This window comes from Haliaeetus leucocephalus, unplaced genomic scaffold (assembly GCF_000737465.1).
Source record: "Haliaeetus leucocephalus isolate CR32 unplaced genomic scaffold, Haliaeetus_leucocephalus-4.0 Scaffold1000, whole genome shotgun sequence".
NCBI lineage: Eukaryota > Metazoa > Chordata > Aves > Accipitriformes > Accipitridae > Haliaeetus > Haliaeetus leucocephalus.
In genome coordinates, this window is record NW_010973436.1 from 2,867,982 (window position 1) to 2,878,991 (window position 11,010).

General features: G+C 43.9%; 1 protein-coding gene across 2 annotated transcripts in view; it reads right to left on the minus strand.

Moving 5' to 3' along the window:
* The window catches only part of UHRF1BP1 (UHRF1 binding protein 1), a 33,928-nt gene that overhangs the window by 22,622 nt on the left and 296 nt on the right, over positions 1-11,010 (minus strand). The gene's annotated exons all lie outside the window — the stretch shown is intronic.

The following is an 11,010-nucleotide window of genomic DNA, read 5'->3' on the forward strand; positions in this document are numbered from 1 at the left end:
AGGAGAGGTTATGGACCCCACTGATGATGGGACAACAGAAGCTGCAAGTTTAGTAAACAAAAATCTAAAACTGAAACAAATTCTCTCTTTTAAACCACACAGTCAAAATTCCTGAAGGCATGCCTATTACCAAGTCTCCTGCTCTCATCTGCTCCTCCTGTAAAGGAATCGGAGATCATCAAAAGGAATAACCTTCACATTTAAGACACTTTCATACATGTAATGCATGTTAGATGGGGCTTACAAGAGGAAAACAGATGAAGTGTGCCTGTGAACTTGGGAGCTCATAGATGCCAAATCTTCATTACTTCTTGAAAGGAACTGCTTTGGTCACTGCCAGGGGAAGGAAAAAGCAGTGAGAGCAGACAATTTTATATGTTTGTTGGCAGACTTGCTCCATTCATACTCTTCAACAGTAACATTTTTGGCAGCATGGATTGCTGGCTTAGAGAAAAGTGAATGAAAATGGCAGCTATTAGGAAAACTGACAGTGTGGGATATTTGCACTTTTTTTTTTTTGCAACTCTAACAGAAGTCACATAGCGTTAAGCCAGTAAACTCAAAGGACAGCACTCCTTTTGAGCTTGCCAGGATTACCATGACAAAAGTCAAACCAGAAAACCTTTTTCTATCTTCTATGGAATTGTCATTGCAGAGTCACAAGGGCTTTTTGCATCTGTGTACACTTACATGAGCACGCATACATCCACACTAACAATACCGTGAGCAACATTTTGTCTCTGAAAGTGTCTGCCAGGCAGAAGCTGATCTGCTGCACAATAGCCAAATGGACCACCACAGCCACCAGCATCCATAGAAAGTCTTCAAGTGACTAAAAAGGTCTTGCTGCATGCACAATCAAGGCAATGGGAAGCTTATTAACAGCTACAGCTAGGCAAGTCCTGCTAGGTCAAACCTCTTAGTCCAGTGGTGTGCGGAGAAGAGTTTTCCCTACAGTCTGTTTCCCACCATTTCTTTCCACTTGAGATAACACGAGTGTTAGGGCTCTCAATCAACGTTCATAAGAAGCAGACAAATGCAGTCATTAACAGCGCTACCCTAATTTCATAGACTGATGGTCTCATCCTAAGAAGCTAACAACACCCAGATGATTTAAACCTCAACACCTTCTTGGGATTTGGCCTAAAGACTGTAGTTCTTCACAGAAACCCTCAGCTTTCTTGGGCAGTTTCCGAGATCATGATTTGATTCACTCTGAAGCTTCATTTCAGGTTTTAGATGGGGAAGGTACAGGAGTGTCAGTCTATTTGCTCAATCATCAGCTTGAATATGTATCAAAACCTGATGTTACTACTGAAAGAACGACTGCCCGATTCATCAGCTTGCATATCCAGAGGCCACAAACTCATTGATTGCAAGAGGGAGTTTGGCCAAATCTGATTGCTGGCCCAAAGCCAGGCTATAATCATAAATAATAAATTTATGTTCACATTTGTAGCTGTCTGGCCACACTGTCTCCAACTGAGCAAATACATAGACAGATAATGTCAGGAGAAGACGTCTGAAATCATAAAACTTCTCTTCAGATCCATCTCTTCCATTACCTTGCTGCCACGTGGTACAGGAAACCTCTCGTCAGCAGCTTCATATACTCAAACTAGATTTTCTGTCTCAGCTTCTTCTCCTGCAGTTATTCAGTAATCATCATCTATTGTATGTAACCACTACCTACAGCTAAACACATTTATTTCTATTAATATCATTGTTACTATGGTTATTATACGTGAGAACTAATTAGCAGTACACCAGTGACCTTGATTTTACTTAATGACAAGCATCATCTATTGGCAGAAGCAAGTAAGTGTATGGCTTGCAGTACTAGCCACAGTTGCAGACAGCAGATGGAAAAATACTCAAAACACAAGTAAGCCAGGAAGGGGGGTAACTTCTCAGCTGCAATCTGAAAACAGACAAGCAATATCAACGGCTCCAGGGAAACTGCTGCAGACAAGGTTCTTGCCTTCATAAGGGTAACAGCAAGGGAAGAGAGGAAGATTTTCTGCCTTAATTTGTAATACATATAGGTAATCTAAGCAACTATAGCAGAAGGACAGAAATTAGACATGGAAAAAACCTTATATTCTGGCCAATGCAGATTTGCTCCTTACCCAAAATCTTTCCCAGAGTCTTGTCTGGTTAGGTTTTGGACAGGCCATTTAACGAGTTTTCCATCTTCCTTGGGAAGGTCTTCTACAATCCAAAAGTCTCCATGGTAGGCCATTTCCCCTCAGATTAAACCTTCTTATCTCAGCAGCCAAAGAGCATTTTTACTTGGAAAAAAAGGTTCATGACTAATAAAAGAAAAGGTCAGTGACTTCCAAATACAGGAAAAACTTTCAAGGAAGACAGCAGCAGAAGCTTTAACTGCAAGACATGTGTCTGAGAATGAACTGAAAAATAATTTTGGAGGAAATAAAACTGGGCAAGTGATCAAAACTTCTGTAAAAAGGGAGAAAACAGCTGCCTCAAAGACAGATAGGAAGAAGAAGTAAAAGCCCTTTCAGGAAGAAAAGCCATTTTACTTACACAAGCTTTTGGTATAACTGTGGAACAATCTGTCTGGTGAGCATGCACAGTACTACTCAAGATGAGAGATTCAGAGATGCAGACAAGGAAGAGAAACATACTGAATTAGCAGAAGACGAGACCAATTTATGCACAGTATTAGATGGCATCTATTACTAATCTAGTTGGTATCATACCAACTTAGTATAAAGCCATTTAGAATTGAATGGAATCTGATCAATACCAAACTAACCAATTGTTTAGAAGATGGAAAGCACCACATCTTATTACTGAAAATCATCTCCGTAACTCCAGCTACGCTGTGTACAGTACTGGTGTACCCTAGATATACTGGTAGGCAATAATATTTTCCTTTGCGGACAAAGAGGTCCCAATGCAATAAGCCTAATGACTTCACCCTACTTAAGTTACACAACAAACTCTGTACATGTTACCATGTAACCCTGTAACAGCCTTTAGCACTATACTGGTAGGCTCCTTATCAGGGTAGATTTAAGTGTATCAATGTGCCTGTATACACATACCACTGGTGGCTTTAAATTATCAGCTTTCTGTTTTTCCAAGCTTCAGCTACATTGAATAAAAGGCTGGACCATTCAACTACCCAAAGCCAAACACAGTTTCACATGGGCCAGAGACCATCTCCGAGTAATCTTGGCTCCAAGTTATCTACTACAATACAACATGGCTGAAGTAAAAAGACTTAGAAATTCAATTCAAAGTTAAACTTGCAGAGGAAAAATCCACATTTCCGAACAGATCAGGAACAAGACTGAACTGTTACAGAAGCACGAATGTCAGCTCAATCCTCCCTGAAGTCTGCCTCCCCATGTACTCAGACCCCTGAGGACACTTTCTTGTCCCAAACAGAAGTGACTCTTAAGCATTCTGAATACTGGAAAACTGCAAACCTCCAGTCTAGGTGTGCTTCTTCCACCACACCAACTGTCAACCAATTTGGTACTAGGGGACCTGTAAAGCAAATCATAAACTAATCTGAAAGGAAAAGAGGCTGGGGTTTTGGCAGGGGTTGAACTCCACCTCGCTGAGGAACTGTTTTACTATTTTTGGCTCATCAGCTGGAAGCCCAGTAAAGTTCAAATGCCAGCTGCCCCATGCTCCAAAATCTGGAATGCAAACCCTTGTCAGCTGCCAGGGAATTTCCCAATACTAAACCTCAAGCAAATAATAACACACAAAAGAAAACTAGGAAGAAACATATAAATAAACGCACTAGTCAAAGCCCTACTTCTCAAATTTTAAGAAGTTATTCGCCCTGCAATCCAACCTGCATTTTTGTTTCCAACCTGCAGAAAATAACAGGTTATTATATAATTCAGACTCAACTGAGCAGCTGCAGAGGAGGTAAGAGCTCAAGGAGTCTCAGAGAAGCAAGACAAGCAGAGAAGAGTCAAGTTTAACAGCCCCTTTTCCTGACCCATCACTTAGTCTGAAGAGTAGTGGTGTGTGGAGAGGTTCCATGTGGCCAGCACAAGGCTCTGCAAAACCCAGCAGCTGACGTGAGGATATATCCAGGCACATTTTCCTCCTGAGCTACTGAAGTGCAACTTATTTTTGCTGCAATAAGAGTCTATTTAGCATTCCAGAAACGGCACACACTTCTCTCTCAAGCTGAGTTGAAGTGGTTGAAAAAACCTTGCATCCAGCAGCTGACACATGCTTCATAAAAATGACAATTTGGTTCTTCTGGTAAACTGTAGCATAGCAATCCTGATTTTAGAGATTACTCTCTGTGAAAGGACAATGCCACATCCTGTTATGCGCGCACTCTCTTTTCCCACCCAGTCTTGAACAAAGAAGTGGTAGCTGTTTATTACTTCATTCCATAATAGCCTGGAATTCCATTTTTCCATCAAGAATTCCTCAACATTAAAATTTTAGAAAGCAAAAAAGCCAGCATAATGTATTAGGAAAACAAGAAATTTCGAAATTACATTAAAGGGTTTGCATCCAGCCTTAAATGCTTTGCTAGACACAGCATGTAAGAACTTAAGAGACAAACTTATTACTGATGGTTCAATGCTGGATACCTTGGGAGCTCTGCCTGATGGCCTGCAAAAGAGCAGTCACTGCTGGGAAGGAGACTTGACAAAGCTTCTTTCTTATAAATTGGCTTCAGAGCTTCTTGCTACAAACTGTTTCCAGCCCATTCCCAAAACTGCTTCTATTTGCCAGTGCTCCCAGGGCTATTTTCAAAGCAATGTACAAACTGGCTCGTTAGAATTATCTCTACTTAACCACTGGGGAAACGACACCCTATGATTAAGCAACTTCCCCCTAGCCACACGAAGCACCACACTGCTGACTGCCCTCCAGACCCAACTGCACACTCTACCCAACACAGCCCCGTGGCAGGTGAGCTGCAGGCATCTCCCATCTGTCCCCAAACCCTCCCACCTTTTGAGACGTGTCCTGCTGCTCTCAGCTACATGAAGACCAAGATGTAGAACTTAAAAAATTCAGGGAGGTTATCGACACCTGGGTTACCTGCTCTGTATAACATACCTGTGTTGCTCAAGTCCCCTTCAGCCATGCCAAAATGCATGCAAGCCCCTTGCAGGTGTGAGAACAAAACCACATTCCTCCTCTGCTATTCTCTGCCATTGTTTGTCCCAGTGCTGGCTGCAGAGGGGGTTTATTCTAGGCTTTGGCTACCAGTTTTGTTTTACAAGCTTTGGATTCCAACTTGTGTGCTTTGTGGCACTTGGGCACCAAAGAAACTATTACCTGGCTGAACAGAATGCACTGAAAATCAGGAACAGAATGCTTTGCAGATGGAAAAGTAATGGCTTTTTTATCATCAATTTTTAACTGCTAGCAACTTTGTGGTTTCATGTATTTCCCATAGCTGCAACAGCTATTTTAGGCAAATTATCGTCTTCAGCAGTAGAAGTTTCCCTGATCACTGAAGGAGGATATTAAAGCAGCTAAAGCCAAAATTGCAATGTTGGTCTCAATTCTAGCAAAGAGACTCTGTCCCAGGCAAAGGTTCTCCAGAGGTCCCTTCTGCCTAAATCACTCCATGATTCTGTAGCTTCATCAGGCCCAGATGTAATTTCCCCACTTTCCTCCCTAACCACCGCACTCGTTAAATTTCTTCCAGTTAATTTAGAATCAAGGTCAGGAAACTGGGAGAAACCTGAAGGTTTAGGTGGTAAGCACACACCTTATAGTGATGGCAGATCCTTCTAAATCAGAGGGTTTCCAACACTTTTTACTCACTGAATGTGCCATCACTTTGGCTGTCACTGCAAAGGCACAGCTGCATCTCAGCGTTTGAGCACGCAGCGATGCTGCAAAACACTTCAGGACAAGTGAGAAGCAAACAGGCCAGAGAATTCAGGCTGTATTTTCTTGTGATTTCCAGATTGCAGCATTTAGCCAAGAAATCTAAGCAATGAGGGGAGAAAAAAAGCGCTCATTAGACTTGGGGAATTCCCCACCCCTCTGTGTTGGGCAAATGATGCATATCTGGTAACACAATCTGACCTTCTGCTCACGCAAGCCACAGAGCCCATCTAAACAATTCCTGAATGGCAGAGGCTGAATCCCATTTTCTTGGCTGAAGAACCACAGCCTCTGCCTCTTGTCCCCATCTTTTCTGAGGAGAAGGATGGGTCCCCTCAGGATAACACATCTCACTTCTGCCATCCTGAGCTCAGAGAGTCTAGTACCACCAAACAGTAGGATAACCACCAGCTACAACGGCCTTTCTTTGTCCTGTCTTAGCCTGAAAGCATGTCTTTGATCGTGGAGGCGGACAGAGGACAGACAAGGAGATCACATACTTTTGAGCATGGAGGCACAAACCGCTCCAAGACTAACTGAAGAGCTAATCCCGTAATGCTACAGAACAGGCAGGGCTCACGTGGCAGAGAGCAGCTCTGGGTCTTGGAGCCAGCTCTGAATTCTTTGCATGTGGCACAGAAGTAGCACAACTGCCTGGAAGGGGTAATACCAAATGCATTCTTAGGGCCAGGAAGATTCTGAGGTTCTTACATCCAAGTTATGAAATGACAGCCCACAGAAGCCTATGTGTTCCTAGCTCAGGGCACTCTGCAACACCCACGTGTTCCTAACAGCTAAATTGATCTAGAAGAAACTAAAGATACACTACAGGCTTTCCTGATATTTCCACTTATCTCCTAGCAGTGGTTTTAGCTGTTCGACTAGGTGCAATTGCAAATGAAAGAGGGGAGGAGACGAGGCAATCTCATCTGGAAAAAGGGATATATGGCCTAAACCACTGGGAACTGAGAAGAAAGGCACTGCTAAGGTACAGTACAATTTATGAGGAGTTACATGATGCCGTTTCTTCTGGCTGTGTCCTTGACTTACATCTACAAGCATCAAAGTACTACATCCTGCACATGCTATTCAATTGTTTTGTTTTCTAGGATTTTTAAAAATTCTGTTTCTAAGGCTTATCTTATTTATCTAAAAAGGTGGCTCCAATACTGTGCTATGAAAGACAGTTCTGCCAACTTCCACCATGCCTCATCTTCCTCTGTATGACATCGGGATATAGAAGAAAGTGACAAATGATGGCATGATCGATAAACCTGGCTGCGCAGCCTTGCACCTTCCAAAGATACTTTGGTTTCAGCCTCCATCGGAAAGGTTGTACTGTCCAAAATGTTTCCCATCATTCAGCAACCTCCAAAACCCAGGAAAGGAGGAAGCAAACCAACCAACGAAAGCAAAGCAAAGTATAAGACAACACTGAAAACCTTGCTACAAACACCATCTTAATCCCTTCCACAATTCCCAGTCTTACTCCACAGCAACATAGCGCCTTGCAGATACTGTCCCAACCAACACAGGAAACAGCAGCTGAGATCCTATGTGTCCGGTAATCCCATGCAATAGACTGGGAATAAAACAGAATGAAAGCCCCAGCGGCACTCTAGTACTTCAGAAATGCAGGAATGAAGGGCCTCTGCATGCGTCAGGCCCTGCTTACAAGCACGGCTCTAGCAAAGACAAAGCCACCAGCCCAGTATCCCCTATAGTTCTGTTGCACACATCTGTTATCAACTGGGCCAGCTGCCTGGACTGGTTCCTCAAGCACCGTGCTCTTCCCTCTGCAAACAGGTCTCGTTTCCTGTGCTGGTTCTCCTCTGTATTTTCTCAGCGATAGTGCTGGTGTTACCTTAGCCAACTCCTCTCTCATTTCTCCTCTGCTTCCTTCTCACCTTACTTTCAGAGATTCCTAAAGTTCCTCCTCAGCTGCAGTTCTCCAGGACTCCTGTCAAAGCTAAATACACTTGTGGTCTCCTTCCCCTGCATTCAAACCTGCTCCCAGAACCCCACCCCACCTTCTCTGCTGACACCAGCTTCTGTTTCTTTCAGAGGCTTCTGACTCAGCGGCTCTTTCACATCGGCTCTTTGGAACTGGGGCAAGCAAAGCTATTACCTGATTATTTTCTCCACCTAACTTTTATTCTTTTCTTCCAAACAGAAGGATTACATACTGCATTTCCTTGGGAAACCACGTAACACATGCAATTTGATGGTCTATTAGGGCCCATTACTCCACAAGCTCGCATGTTTTAACATGTGTAATAGAAGAAAATGTCACAAAGCAGTTGTCAGATGCAGCAGTGGATAAAAGCCTTCTAATGAAATTAAATAAAAATAATTTTGATAAGCGTTTCCACTGCAGTGCTGAGAACTCAAACCGTCATGTATTATATTAAGTAAGTCTGGGCAGTTTGGCTTGCCTCAGTTTTCCTTTTTACCACATGGGGATAAATACTACCTTTATAGTACTCCGAGATCAAGTATGTACTACATCTGCACCGAGCACTATTTAACAACAACAACAAAACAAAAAAACAAAAAAAAGAAAACCACAATAAAAAGAGGGTACTTTCAAACAAAACCAGAAAGACGTAAAGGCAAATCACTGTTTTTATTTTAAAGCAATAGATGTACTTCCATGAATAATTTCAGGCTGGTAAACACAACCAAATACTGCTCTTGTTGGACAGCCTTGGAGGAGTTCAAACCAGATTCAAGTTCAAACACACAGCAAGCAGCTGATGCTTCAGACAGCTTGTAGGGAGAAGCTTTTGTCCCAGCTGTAACAGTTTGATGCTCGGTTATAAACATTCTCCTGCAGAATCTGCCACCCCAGTACTGCAGCCATGTGCCAGTGTAGAAGCAGCAAAAAGTGAAACCACCTAATCTGTTTTCTTTTCCAAGCTAAATATAGGACAAAAGAGTGAAAAGCACAGATGGTGAAAGCACTGCAAGTTTTTAGGCTCTTCTGCTCTAGGAATTTAAGCTGCTAAAGCACAACACAGGCTAAGCCTTCTAAAACACATTCATAACTCAGCTCTGTCACCGACGGCAAAGCCCAGCTTTACAGATCACCGCAAGTGACCACTGTCATCCTATTAGGCATGTGATTCATTTAATCTGAACAGTTGGTGTGAAATAACTCTTTCCTATTTCCCTGATCTTGCTGTCTCTCATGACCGTTCCTTGCAAATTTCCAGATAGAAAAGGAACAAAAACCACACCCCATGCAGAAATTACTTCAAACGAAGACCTAATAAGAGGAACAAGGAATTATTTCATATGCAAATAGAAAGCAGAAAATAAAGGCAGATTAACAATTCAGTAGCAAAAATCTTCCAGGCAAATGAGCATAGCTGAAAGAAAGACCCAAAGGGAGTGTGAAGCGGAGGTATTTGGAGGAAACAAAACCGCAATGGAAAAAACATCATTTTTTTTATACAACATTAAACTGCGTTCAAAATCCATTTCTGCAAAATGGCCACAATACTTATGCAAGAGAGGGGCAGGATCAGACCAACCACCCTGAACGACAGAGTAAGTCCAGCTAGTAGGAAAACAGGTAGAGCTGCAGAATTTTTCGTGATTCCCTGTTCTCCTGCGAACTGCACAAAGGAGACACGGGTGAACACTAACAACCAACCTGATGAGAGGGGAAAAAAGGGGGCACTTTGAGCAGGAACGTGTTGTAACAGTGCAAGGTAAGGAAGACCAAAAAGCAAAATTAAGTAAAAGCACCAGCAAGAAAAGTGTATTTATCTAAAGAGAATTATCCATAAGAACAACACACGCATTCTTTCATTCTAGGAAGAGTGGTACCTAGGAATAAAGCCCAGCTCTATTTCAGCCTCCATTAATAACTGCTCTCATCCACCTCTCCTTGTTATAAATACTTCAGTGCCTCCTGACAAGGCGACTGAATCCATAACGAGTACAACATGCCGCTTTGAGGTGGAATGAGACAGAAAGCTCGGAGATTTGTGATGTCAGGTCTAGCAGAAATTCATTTAAATTAGCGCACTGAACAGATCAAGCAGCAGGCTCTATTACACTCCTTTTTGGTACAGTGCCTAGAAAGCTGGAGTACTGAGCAACTAGTGACTCAGAACTGCTGCAGACAGACACTTTATTGAGGAGACTGCTCGCTTAAAGTTTGCAGGGATTCTTCTGAGGTTCCAGAAACTCTCAGGATTTACTACCAGCCCCAGAGAGCCAAGATTCGCAGGTCTTAACTCCTTGTTCCAGCACTGACACCGTGTAAGCCCACACAAGTCACTTCAAGCCCTTCATTTTCTATCTGAGCTTCTCCACCAGTAAAAACAGAAAGGACTTGAACATCTGCAGCTCATAAAGCACAGAGAAGAAAAGCAACGTGCAATGCTGTGCCTTCACCAGTATCCTCAGAGACACACCACCTTTATATTTCATATTATTCTACCCTTTCAGGAATGCAGAGGGACGATGTGCCCGTGGCCATGAGATAACACAAGAACTGCTAGCTCTCACGCAGCTCTTTTCTTTCAAACGGCAAGGAAACAGAGGCACCGCGATTTCCCCAAGGTCAACCCCCAAGTTACAGGCAGAGCCACATCTGAAGCTGTATTTACTGACTCACAGTCTTACACACCAAGCTCCAGCTGACGGTCTCCCTCAACACACCTTTTCGCACCTTTAATGAACTTCACTGAAAAGGACGAAACATCAGCAAAAATGACAGCCAAGTGCCTGAGCGCGCGCTACCTGTATCAGCTATTACAGCACTCCTTCTCGCCCTCGGAACCTTTCGCTGTTCATATTCTCCTCTCCCGAACTTTTATTGACGCTCACCCGCTCCCAGCCGAGCGGGAGCTGCTGTTGCAGCAGCCCCGGCCTACAGCTGTCCACCCCGGCAGGTCCGGTCAGCGAACGCAGCCCCCCAGGGACACGCACACCCGGCCCGGCCGTTTCCCCGCACCGCCGGTACCGAGACGAGACCGGCAACGGTAGGAGCCGGGCCGGGCTGGAAACCTCCGCCACGGCTCCCGCACACCGGGGGCGCCGAACCGGGGCTCTGAGGGGCCGGACCCCCGCAGGACGCGGCCCTGAGGGGAGGGCGGCGGGGCCTGCTCACGGCGGGCTGGGCTCGCTCGTCCCCGGGCC